The sequence below is a fragment of the Numida meleagris genome, chromosome 3 (genome assembly GCF_002078875.1).
Source record: "Numida meleagris isolate 19003 breed g44 Domestic line chromosome 3, NumMel1.0, whole genome shotgun sequence".
NCBI classification, from domain to species: Eukaryota; Metazoa; Chordata; class Aves; order Galliformes; family Numididae; genus Numida; species Numida meleagris.
Genome location: NC_034411.1, coordinates 53264788 through 53276489, shown reverse-complemented (window position 1 = coordinate 53276489; position 11702 = coordinate 53264788). Strand labels below are relative to the sequence as shown.

At 38.2% G+C, this 11702-nt stretch overlaps 1 long non-coding RNA gene across 1 annotated transcript; it reads left to right on the top strand.

The window, feature by feature from the left end:
* On the top strand, positions 2362-10623 carry LOC110396927. The gene is made up of 3 exons (XR_002437371.1): positions 2362-2503; positions 7072-7161; positions 9310-10623. It is a non-coding gene; the product is annotated as an uncharacterized LOC110396927 (long non-coding RNA).

Here is an 11702-nt window from a genome sequence, read left to right as displayed (position 1 = left end):
GTGCTCTTCAATGTCTTTATCAATGACATAGACAATGGAATCGAGTGTACCCTCAGCAAGTTTGCAGATGACACCAAGCTGAGAGGTGCAGTCAATACATTGGAAGGAAGGGAAGCCATCCAGAGGGACCTGGACAGGCTGGACAAGTGGGCCCATGAGAACCTAATGAGGTTCAACAAGGCCAAGTGCAGGGCGCTGCACTTGGGCCAGGGCAATCCCAGGTATTTATACAGACTGGGGGAAGAACTCCTTGAGAGCAGCCCTGCAGAGAGGGACTTGGGGGTCCTGGTGGACGAGAAGCTGGACATGAGCCAGCAGTGTGCGCTGGCAGCCTGGAGGGTCAACTATGTTCTGGGCTGCATTAAAAGAGGAGTGGTCAGCAGGGAGAGGGAGGTGGTGGTCCCCCTCTACTCGGCTCTTGTGAGGCCCCATCCGGAGTACTGTGTCCAGGCCTGGGGCCCCCAGCACAAGAAGGACGTGGAGTTCTTGGAACGAGTGCAGAGGAGGGCCACCAAGATGATCAGAGGGCTGGAGCACCTCTCCTATGAGGAAAGGTTGAGGGAACTGGGCTTGTTTAGCTTGGAGAAGAGAAGGCTCCAGGGAGACCTCATTGTGGCCTTCCAATACTTGAAGGGAGTGTATAAACAGGAGGGGGATCAATTGTTTGTGAGGGTGGATAGCGATAGGACAAGGGGGAATGGTTTTAAGCTGAGACAGGGGAGATTTAGGTTCGATATTAGGAGGAAGTTTTTCACACAGAGGGTGGTGATGCACTGGAACAGGTTGCCCAGGGAGGTTGTGGATGCCCCGTCCCTGGAGGCATTCAAGGCCAGGCTGGATGTGGCTCTGGGCAGCCTGGTCTAGTGGTTGGCGACCCTGCACTTAGCAGGGGGGTAGAGACTCAATGATCTTTGAGGTCCTTTTCAGCCCAAGCCATTCTATGATTCTATGATTCTATGATTCTATGATTCTATGAAAGGTAACATTTACTGAGAAAGCAGGATTTTTTTTCCAGAAATTAAATGCTTCTTTGCCCCCAGTACAAGTCTGAATATTTTTTTTTCTTTGAAAGCTGTTTTTGAACCACAGCCCCATGAACATTAGAAGCCTTCCTATTTCCAGCCTAAACTTATTCATGATCAGTCTATATCCATTTGTGTTTGTGGCAACACTGTCCACTTATTTTAATTGTGCTTCTATATCATGTATCTATTTGTAGGTTATTTAGTATTTCAAAAGATAATATCATTATTTTTAAAAGAAATCACCAGCTGAGATTCGGAGGATAAAATTAGTTGTTGCAGCAGCTGTTTGATCATGAAGCTATTGCCTAAAAAGCTTATGAACACAGTAAGATGTGATTTCACTTCACTTTAGGGGGAAATAACACGCTGTATCTTTTTATTACTTCTATTTATGACACTCAGTAATGAAATACAGTTAAAATAATTTTCAGGAAAACAGAACTTGATTTAAGAATAAAACAGGCTAGATGAAGTCTTTGTTCATTCACTAAAGGCAAGAGCCTGTTCTTCAACCTTCATTCAAGAGACATGATGAAGTTTTCTTTTGGATCTGGTTAATTGCTTGGCTACAATTTGTAGCACTATGACCATTGATTGACAACTCCATAACAACCACCTATTTCAGAAGCAGATTTGGACAAGTGGATTTTTGAAGGAAATTGAAAGTGTCAAGCTGAGAGAATGAAGAGTGTCCAGGTCTATGCAAACATACTGTTGAGATTATATGGCTAGGCTGTAAGCCCTTTTGAGCAATTATAGTACCTTTCCTGGTGCCTCTGAGCATTAACTATCCTTAATGCATTAGTATATAAAAAACCTGCATGTTTTCTCTCTTTTTTCTTCAAAGGAAAAATGCAGAGTAAATTTCAGTCCGTCAGAATCTTTAGGAAATATTACAGGGATTCCCCTGCAGCGCTTTCGTTCCTGTGCAGCACAAACTCAAGACATGCAAAGCAGTATATCAGAAATCTTGTTTCTTGGTTGAATGAAACTTCAGATTTACCTTCCCATTCCCAATATTAATTACCTGTAAACCCTCCAAGAGCATTTTCTATGCCACAACTGGACACTTTGCTCTCTACCCTCATCTGCCAAAGGGTTGGTACTCTGTCAGTGATGAGCTGGTGTCTCATTTCTCTCTGTCCCTCTGTTTTTTCTCTTGTGTATTCTGGCAGTACAGGGCCCTTCTTTATTAACATTTTCCACCTGAATAAGCCAGAACAACACATGACTTCTGACCTGAAGCAATACAGGCAAGTGAGTAGGCTGGCTATCTATTTGTGCTGCCTTTCTACACAAGGTCCCTCCTTTTTCTTAGTGGACGTAAGGTACTAGAGATTTATCAGAGATAAGGATAATGTGTCTGTCTGCCTGCTCACCCTACAGCTTTGGGAGACAAGCAGGGTGAGTATGAGAGTGCAGTGGTCTGGGCCAAAACCGATGAGACTCCCACAAATATTGTGAGATTTAATGCCACGGTGAGTATTGCTGTTTGTAATTCAGCTGATCATAAATGTAAACAGGATATAGTAGTCATAAGAATAAAATGAATCTGAAGGAACTTGTAGCTACTCTGAAGCTTGTATTGTAAAAAAAAATCAGAAGCAAAGCATTCATTGAAGTCCTGGCTTTCATGAACTTATATTTGGCATTGTTATTTTAATCTTCTGACCTTGTTTTGTTTTTCTGTACTGTTTGTCTTCCCTGGAAATGTTTAAATTGCTAGGTTAAAATTAGCTTTGTGTTATGGAGATACTTTGCTGGGCTACTGGGATTTTTCCCTCCAAACTAACCTGATCTTTATCAGTTATTGCTCAACATCTGCATAACTCTGTGTCTCTCTTACATTTAAACAACTACTTTTGGTAGCTTGCCAGCTCATGATGACAACAGTAACTTCAAATAAATTTGAGGAAAGTTTACATCCCACTCAATGCACTTTATTCATGGCACTTTTTTTTTTCCAAATATGCTAAACCTTGTGGGCTTAATCCTGCAGATGCCTTTAAATAGGCTCAACTGCTGAGGAGTTGCCTCTTTAAAGCATTCTCTCCTTCATGTCTGTGAGCTTCCAGTGCATTCCACAGAGAGGCTGTTGACATTCATTTTCTTCCATTACTCCCACAGAATGTGTAAGTTAAAAAAAATTGAAAGAATAAACCTTTTCTGCATGTTAACTCTGTAACTTCCTACCCTCCATACACCATCTTTATCTTTGCAAATGTCCTTGCCTTTCTGCATTCTGGATTGGCAACAGAGGCATGTTGAAGTAATGATAATTTTTAGCCTAAATAAGCTGCTAAAATACCTGCTCCGCATGGTACTTTTTGTTTCTTCCCCCAAACTGACAAATGACAAATTAATTCCATCCAACAGTAATTTATGTATAAAACAACATTGGAAATTAGCACAAAAGTAACCTTTATCTTCAGTGAAAACATATTCTGAGAAATTTGTGATGGCATCTTATGGCACAGTAATTAAGCATGATCATTCATATCTTCATTAGCCCATGGGAAAAATCCACTTCTAAAGTGACCCTAAGTCTCATGCCAATTTTTGCTAGTCTTAGAAATATCTTCATAAATTGACGATTCATACTTCTATTCAGGCTTTTAACATTAATATTGACACTAAAAGTTTATTATTTAGGGAGGAAATACACTAACAGTAAACAATCTGATTCTTTCTTGAAATATAGCTATAGCACTTCAAAAAGAATTAAGGATATTAAAGTTCAAATGCTAACTCTTCTAAAGAAAAGTAAAAGTCATACGTAGATCATCATCCATATGGATGAAAATGTTGGAACCTTTTCAGTTCTGTAGGTTCTCCATGCAGTGTGAGTTTAATTCAATTGATTTCTGGATAATGAAGAGCAGTTTAAATAAAATACACTTAAGTTTAATTAATACAAACAATAGATTATCCTAATTTTGTCTGGAGTTGTCTATTTTTATTTACGATAGAAATGTATTTAATTATCTTAGTATATAGTCTATGTGAAACAAAATTAACGTCTGTGTTATGTATTATTCTCTTTATATAGCACAAACATTTGCAGATGTACACAGTGTTTAAAAATAGCTTACAAAAACAACTTAATGCTTGAAACTTGCATACTTAGGCAAATAAAAGCAGAAAATATTCAGAATTTATATGTCAATCTTCCTAGAAAATATACAAATGGACTAAAAGCATACATTGTTACTCATGAAGCAGCAAGAGCAGATCCTATTCTTATTTTCCTTATTATCATTATTCCTGTTTGTTACAAACATTTCTTATTCCTGGCACCATTTTGGACTCATTCGGCAATCTCCCACTCTTGGGCTGCATGCTAAATCAAACAAGCAATGCCACAAGAGCCAGTGGGCATGCTGGAATGAAATGAGTTTTGTCACAGTACATATTCGCAAGACTGGCTCTAAGGATGCTCAGCAGAAAGGCAAAGATATCAAACGCAATTGGTATAGCAAAGATTTTCATGTGCCCACCTGAAATTCCTTTGGAGGTGTACAGTTTCAGAAAGCAATCTTGAGTGTCTACAGAACATAATCGCAAGACATTGTTCTTTGCCTCAGTCAGTTCCTTGGATACCTACTTCCTAAGCAGAACAGCCCCTGGAAATTAATATTTCAATTCAGTGATTTCCTAGAGTTCCTCCTACATTCATTCACCAGTGCCAGCTGTATACAAACACCATTAAAAGTAGTACAACTAGACAGAAAATATTTAAATAGTGAGAGAATCATGGAAGCATAGAATGGTGGTTGGGGTTGGAAGGGACCTTTAAGATCATCTCGTTCCAACCCCTTGCTATAGGCCCTCTAGACCAGGTTGCTCAAAGCCCCATCCAGCCTGGCCTTGAATGCCTCCAGGGACGGGGCATCTACAACCTAACTGGGCAACCTATTCTGGTATCTCACCACCCTCACAGTAAAGAATTTCTTCCTAATATGTAGTCTAAATCCACTCTCTTCCAGTTTAAAAGTGTTTCCACTCATCCTGTCACTACATGCCCTTATAAAAAGTCCCTCCCCATCTTTTCTGTAGGCCCCCTTCAACTACTGGAAGGCTGCTATAAAGTCTCCTCAGAGCCTTTTCCTCTCCAGGATGAAGAGCCCCAGCTCTCTCAGCCTGTCCTTGTAGGGGAGGTGCTCCAGCCCTCTGATCGCCTTTGTGGCCCTCCTCTGGACCTGCTCCAACAACTTCATGTCCTTCTTGTGTTGGGGGCTCCAGAACTGGATGCAGTACTGGCGCAGAGTAGAGAGACAGAATCACCTCCTTCGACCTGCTGGTGATGCTCCTTAATTATTTTCAGGAGCTAAGGCCAGGAATGTAAATCTGCAGTGTAGGTGCATAGTGCTATGTCCATGCAGAAAGCCCTGTCCATCCAACCCTGGATAACAAGGCTACTTCTGCCACAGAATTCTTACATTTAAAGCAAACAATCAAGTGCATTTTCACAGATATTGAATGTTTAATGATTTCAAGTCTCATGAGAGTCTACATTCAGTAGAGACCTAAGCAAGTCATGAAAGCTGATAGGAAAACGAGTAAAATACACAAATTGTCTAATTTGCATTAATGATATATCCAGGCCAAGAATTGAAAAGGATGCTGAAAAAGAGTGATTCTTTTCCATTTTTTCCTCTGAAACAAACTCATTGTTATAGCAATGCACCTGATCTCACCATCCAAAGAGGAGAATCTCCCAAGGTAACTGAATTCTCTCATGAGATGTTGCAGCTGAGTAAATTGAACTGGATGGAAATTCCATCTTGATTTACAAGAGTTGTCATGCTTTTTAAAATTAGGAGGTATACAACCAGAATCTATCACTTGATTTATTATAGGTAGGATGTCTAAAACTATTGGCACATATCACCTAGCAGCAATGAACATTACGAATTAAAGTCTGTCTTTTTAGAAAGACATCAGGAGGATAAGGTTCTGAAGCTTACAGCAATAAAATAGTGTCTGATGTTACACAATGTTACTGCTACAGCAAATCTTTTGCGAAAATTTTTGCAAATCATTTTGAATTTATGTGGATTTCAGGAGGTTTTTTTCCAATAAAAAAGCCAAAACATTGGAGTTTGTTATTGGATTGTTTCTTGAGGGGGGTTGGGGTAGGGGCGAGGTGGCTATCTCTAGAACACCATTTTTCATCTATCTCACATAAACTGGTTTAAACTTGATACTTCTTTTTGTGTGTCAAAAACATCCAAAAGCTTTAAACAACCTCTTTTTGTACTATTTTGTCATAACTTTGGGAAAACCAAAATTTGCTTGAATTTTTGAGGATAGCTTATTTTTCTTATGCTTGTTTATTTCCCTGTTGTAGCAACCAAGATTTTCCAAAGATTACAGATTCAAAAACATGAATGTCTTTCTTTATATTAGACTATAAATTGGATTAAAAACATAACCGCTTTCTACAAGCACTACATAAGAGTATTCCTATAAACAGAAATAAAGAAAATCACAATTGACTATGGGATTCCCTTGCATGTGCCCTCCTGAGACACATTTGCAGTGCAATGATATTGCCAGTAAAAATGTAATTTATTTTATCCTCCTGAGTTAAAGTCCATACAGAAAGTTTAAGCATTCTCTGCAAGGAAACATAAGGAGGAGTTTTTTATTGTTGTTGTCCATAATATAGGAAAATATTTTAGATATTTTAAACATTATTTTAGGTTGGAGGAAAGTTTAATATTAAAGAACTAGGTACATAATTCTATGAAAATCTGAAAACTTTAAAAATTAAAGCTAAGAGGAAATGGAAACTTAAATCTGATATATTATCTCAGCTGGATAATATATAAAATGTAAGTGCTATTAAAGGCTGAACATCAAAAGAGATTTCAACATTCATTCTGTTCCAGCTTGCTGAGACAGCAATTTAGTCACTACATACTTTGGATCATCCATTACATGATTCTGACTTCTATCTTATTCTGCAATGGCATAACATCGAAATATACTGCTATAATAAATGCAACATATGTATATAAGAAATATTCTCTACTGTTTTCAGAACTTCTATAAACTTCACAGAATGAAGAGGGTCTTTGCACAGACGTTTAGTCTGCAGTGACAGCCACACTGAATCAGTCCAGAAGATGAGGTCAGTAGCATGTTAAGCATTTTAAACAAAAGAGCAAAGATCTTATTTCTGGTTGTAAATAAACCCATTACGTTTATTGTTTGAAACCACCAGCAGTATGAATATCCCCACCCTAAAGGAAAAAGGTATTAGCTTAATGAAGCTGTCCAAAGAAGAAATTAAAGTGAAATTATTGTTATTATAAATCCAAGATGGACATTTAGAGTATCCCTGCTGCTACAGTGCAGTTAGCCCTGTGGAGTTTTAGTGAATTGTTGTCACAGAGTACAAAGCTGGAAAGCAGTGAGAAATACTGGAGTATTATCAAAATATGTATCCTGGAGAATATTTTTAATGTTTAATTAACAACACATAAAAATCTTGATAGGTTAATTATGGATCAACATTTTGCTCTGATGTAAATTAGGTGCCTTAAACTGCCATGCAAACAGTGAATGTATTCTGCATGGCAACTGTTTAACATGTTGGTTGTTTAGCCATTAAGAGCTAGACAAACACTCTAAAATATTTTTGTGCAATTTTGATTGAGTTCTATATTCATTGCGTGTCCTTTTTGCATGTATTTTCCACAGAGGCTTGAGCAAGTGGGCTTTTTTGGGTATCATTTTACAGAATAGGTGACATTTATTCCTGTACAAAGGAAATACAGAAACATCACACCTAAGTACAAATCTGATTCAAAAAATAGCTTTTGTGTCAGTAAGAGTTTAGTGTAAACACTCAAAAGACTGCAGTCTCTTCAAATGGATTAAAGCTACCTGCTGTGATGACAGTTTGCTGCCTTGAGATACAAGAGCAGGTTAAGAGATGCATATCACTTCTAGAGATGGGGCAACAGCTGCATCCCAGCTTCTCCCTAAAAATGGGTGACTTCTCCACACAAGGAGGTAATAACACCATGCATTGGCCCTCAGCAGTGGATTCACAATTTTTCAGCGTTGCAATGACTGCGGGGATGAGGAAAATTAATAGTCCACAAGAATATAGTGGTATTAAGTAATAAAGCATAGGCAATTATTAGGGATGTATCAAGATTGTTTGTTTGTTTTTTCCCCTCTTCAAGGTCGTAGGAATCCTACATGCAAAGATTTTACAAAATAGTGAATGAAAAATTAATTCTGTTTTCAAGACGTGCATAACAATCCTTAACAAGCTGATTTCAGGGGTTACAAATTTCTGAAAAGTTATGTGGCTAGAAATGACAGGAATTGAAGCATTTTAAAATTCCTTAATATTTTTATCTACTGCGGTGACTCAAGAGGTTAAAAACCTACTAGAAACCATGATCAGAGACCAGAAAAAAATATCTGGAAATCTGAACTCTTCCACTTTAATTCATGAAGCTCAGAATTCTATTGAGATGGATGAATCCCTGATAGATGCTGTTTGCAATACATCTAAAGGAATAAAGCAAGTAAATTCAGGAAATCTAGATATACTCTTCCACATCCTGCAAGCAGAATAAGCTAGACTGGATGAATACATTGCTAATTGTGAATTATTCATCTCACTCTAGCAATCAGTAACATGCACATTAAACATTGAAGACCTAGATTCACAAGGAGAGTTTAGACTCATAAATAGCTCTTCAGGCAACCTGGGCTGACATTTAAATGCTAGTAGTGTTCATCCTTCCTTCCTTTGCTTCCTACCTTTTCATAGGTGCTTAAAACTGCATATATACAGGCTTCTGTTGAAGGACATCAAAATAACTTCCAAAATTTTAGCAGCAAGGAGTTAGTATATACCTGTATTATTGCTTTTCCATGTCAAAGTTCACATGATAAATGCTCTCTCTTTTCACAGTTCCGGTGTCCAATTTTTCATCTTATAAGAGAGACACTCTGAAACTCTTTCACTAAGATATTTTAGCAGTAGCTTAAAGCCTTGAGACTGGCTTTCTATAGTCCTACCTGAGTACTAATATTAGGATGCAGAGTCAGTCTCTTACACTGTCAGTGGTCTGATAAATATTTAGATCCTACACAAACACAAAAGTTGAGCTTCAAGAAGATAAATTAGTCACAGTTTGCTTGAATATCTTGTAACATCAGTACTAAAAATGTTCATCTTACTACTTCATGATGGTAAGGCAATTCTGATTCTTGAGTGTTAACATTGAGTTCAGTATCTCCACTTGATTTGCAGGGAGTGCCAGCTGATATCATGGATTAGTGATTCCCACTAATCATTTTAGAACTTGCGGTTCTAGTCTTCCAATATAGAAGAAGGCTGAAACTCCAGATCTGTCATCTAAGGAGAACTTCTCCCAGGTGTTTGGGAGTGACTTGACTTACTGAAAAGAAGTCTCAAGTTTCTGTGCTTATAAAGAGGCTATGGACAGCAAGAGGAGACTGAGCCTTCACGGTAGACCGGGATTGAGCCTCTGTGTATTTTTTTAGCACTACTTATGCCCACAAATATATATTAAAAACACATATTTAGGTCAAATATTATATTGATGCCACTTTTCTCTAAAATATGGTTGTTACAGCTCAATCTCTTTCTTACCCAACTTTTACTCCTATTCTAGGGTTAGGATTTTTCCCTCAAACCTTTTCAAGTGTGAATAAAAATCAGTTTTTGGTCTGATTAATTGCAACACATTTTGTGGAGGGGTTTCAGGTAGAAACATATAACAATGCTTTTTATGTTATCTCCATATTACATAAGAAGGATCTGTACATACACGTAATCAAAGTCTCCTTGATTTGTTTTTCTAATATGGAGGTCAGAAGTGGGGACTATGGAGGCTGCACTTTCCTAAGAAATTTTCTTTCCTGTTCTCCTTTTGTGTATTTTGGTCTTAAGTTGTCACTGACTTGCACTACTGAAGTGCAACAGGCAATTTCCCTGTGCACACACCCATAAGGCTGTGAAGAATATGGTCTGTAGAAATAATGCTCCGTGCTACAGAAGTTTATTTTTGCTTGGATTTTAAACCTCTGAAGATACAGATTTATAAAAGTTTTGAATGCCTACATGCTGTTGAGCACTTAAGACATTTTAGTAGCCTGGTTTTAAAGTATGAAACAGCTGTTTCAGCTGGTTTCCACATGTGATTTTAGGTACTGCGGTAGGATGTGATGTCTTTATATAGTTCAGAAACAGACATCCAACTCAAAAGATCTCCTAGGAAAATAATTCCTCATCTGGAAAGTAGGCTCTTAGGTGAGGGAGCAACTTTCAAATTTTCTGACCTCTACATTTTAAGGGAAACATAATAACTTAACTTTGAAGGACTGAACTTTTTGGGTCACATCCTGTTCTAAGCTGTGATATACCACTGTTTGTTTTTTTTTTAAAGAAAGAATTGATACTTTGCTTAAAGTGACAGCTCTTGGTTTTCTTTTAATGTGTTTGAGCAAGAAGCTATGTGCAAAACAGAGAGAAGATAATCAACCTACTTTTTTTTCACCCTGATCACAGAATCATAGCTTGGTTTAGAACGAACGTTAAAGCCCATCCAGTTCCAAACCTCCCTGCTGTGGGCAGGGTTGTCACTCACCAGATCAGGCTGCCTAGGGCCCCATCTAACCTGGCCTTGAGCATCTCCAGGGATGGGGCATCCACAGCTTCTCTGGGCAGCCTGTGCCACTGCCTCTAGTGATCATCTGTAAGAGGTCAGCTTCAGCACAGCTTAAGTTGTGTGCACTTGCATGAATACTGTGTGCCTCTTCATTATGACCAACGAAGCCATATTTTAAAGGGTGAAAAGCACAAGCGTGTACACAATGGAACTTCTCTGAATCAACTGCAGGATTTTGGAGCACAATACTGCATCCACACTGCCTTCCTTTAAGACTAATTTATTCTGCTTATTAGATTAACTTAATCAATTTGCAAAGTCATGGGTCAGGTGTGTTTATACTGTGTGATGGCTATTATATGCAGCATCTTCTGAATTCTGTTCCCCCTGTTATTTCAATGTGGACTCAGTGAAGTGTACCATGGCTTCCTTCCTGCTCGGAAACAGAAGTCCTTGCACAGGAACTAAGCTATGTCATAAGAAAGAAAGGAAAGAGGATATTCACCCTCATTTATACACAGTACGGTACTCCCATACCCCATGGTATAGCTCTGGCATTTTGTATTCAACAAGAAATTTATCCAGGGAGGCAATGAGGATCAATTTCTTCAAACAAATTTGAAACTAAATTGGGCAAGCAGCAATGAAGTTCATCTAATGAAAACTAGATCTATCAGCCCCCACTTTACTCATTTAGCCTTACATATTTTCAGAACTGCCTTCTAGTTGTGATTGACATGAACAAAAGAAGAAAAAGGAGGAACTAGTCTCTGGACAGCTGGCATTTGTGTTACGTGTTGTTCCAGCCGTGATACAGCATTCCCATACTAGCCATGTGGTAAATGTAATATTGGTAGGCAATCGTCATGGAGCCAGTTTGACATATGGGTCTAGTTAATCACACCCAAATAAGTTGCCTTAATCAAGTTGAGATCTATTAATTATATAATTATATGATGGTTATTTCCTTGCCTTTTAAGCAATTCTTCTACTTTGATGTTAAATGCATCTC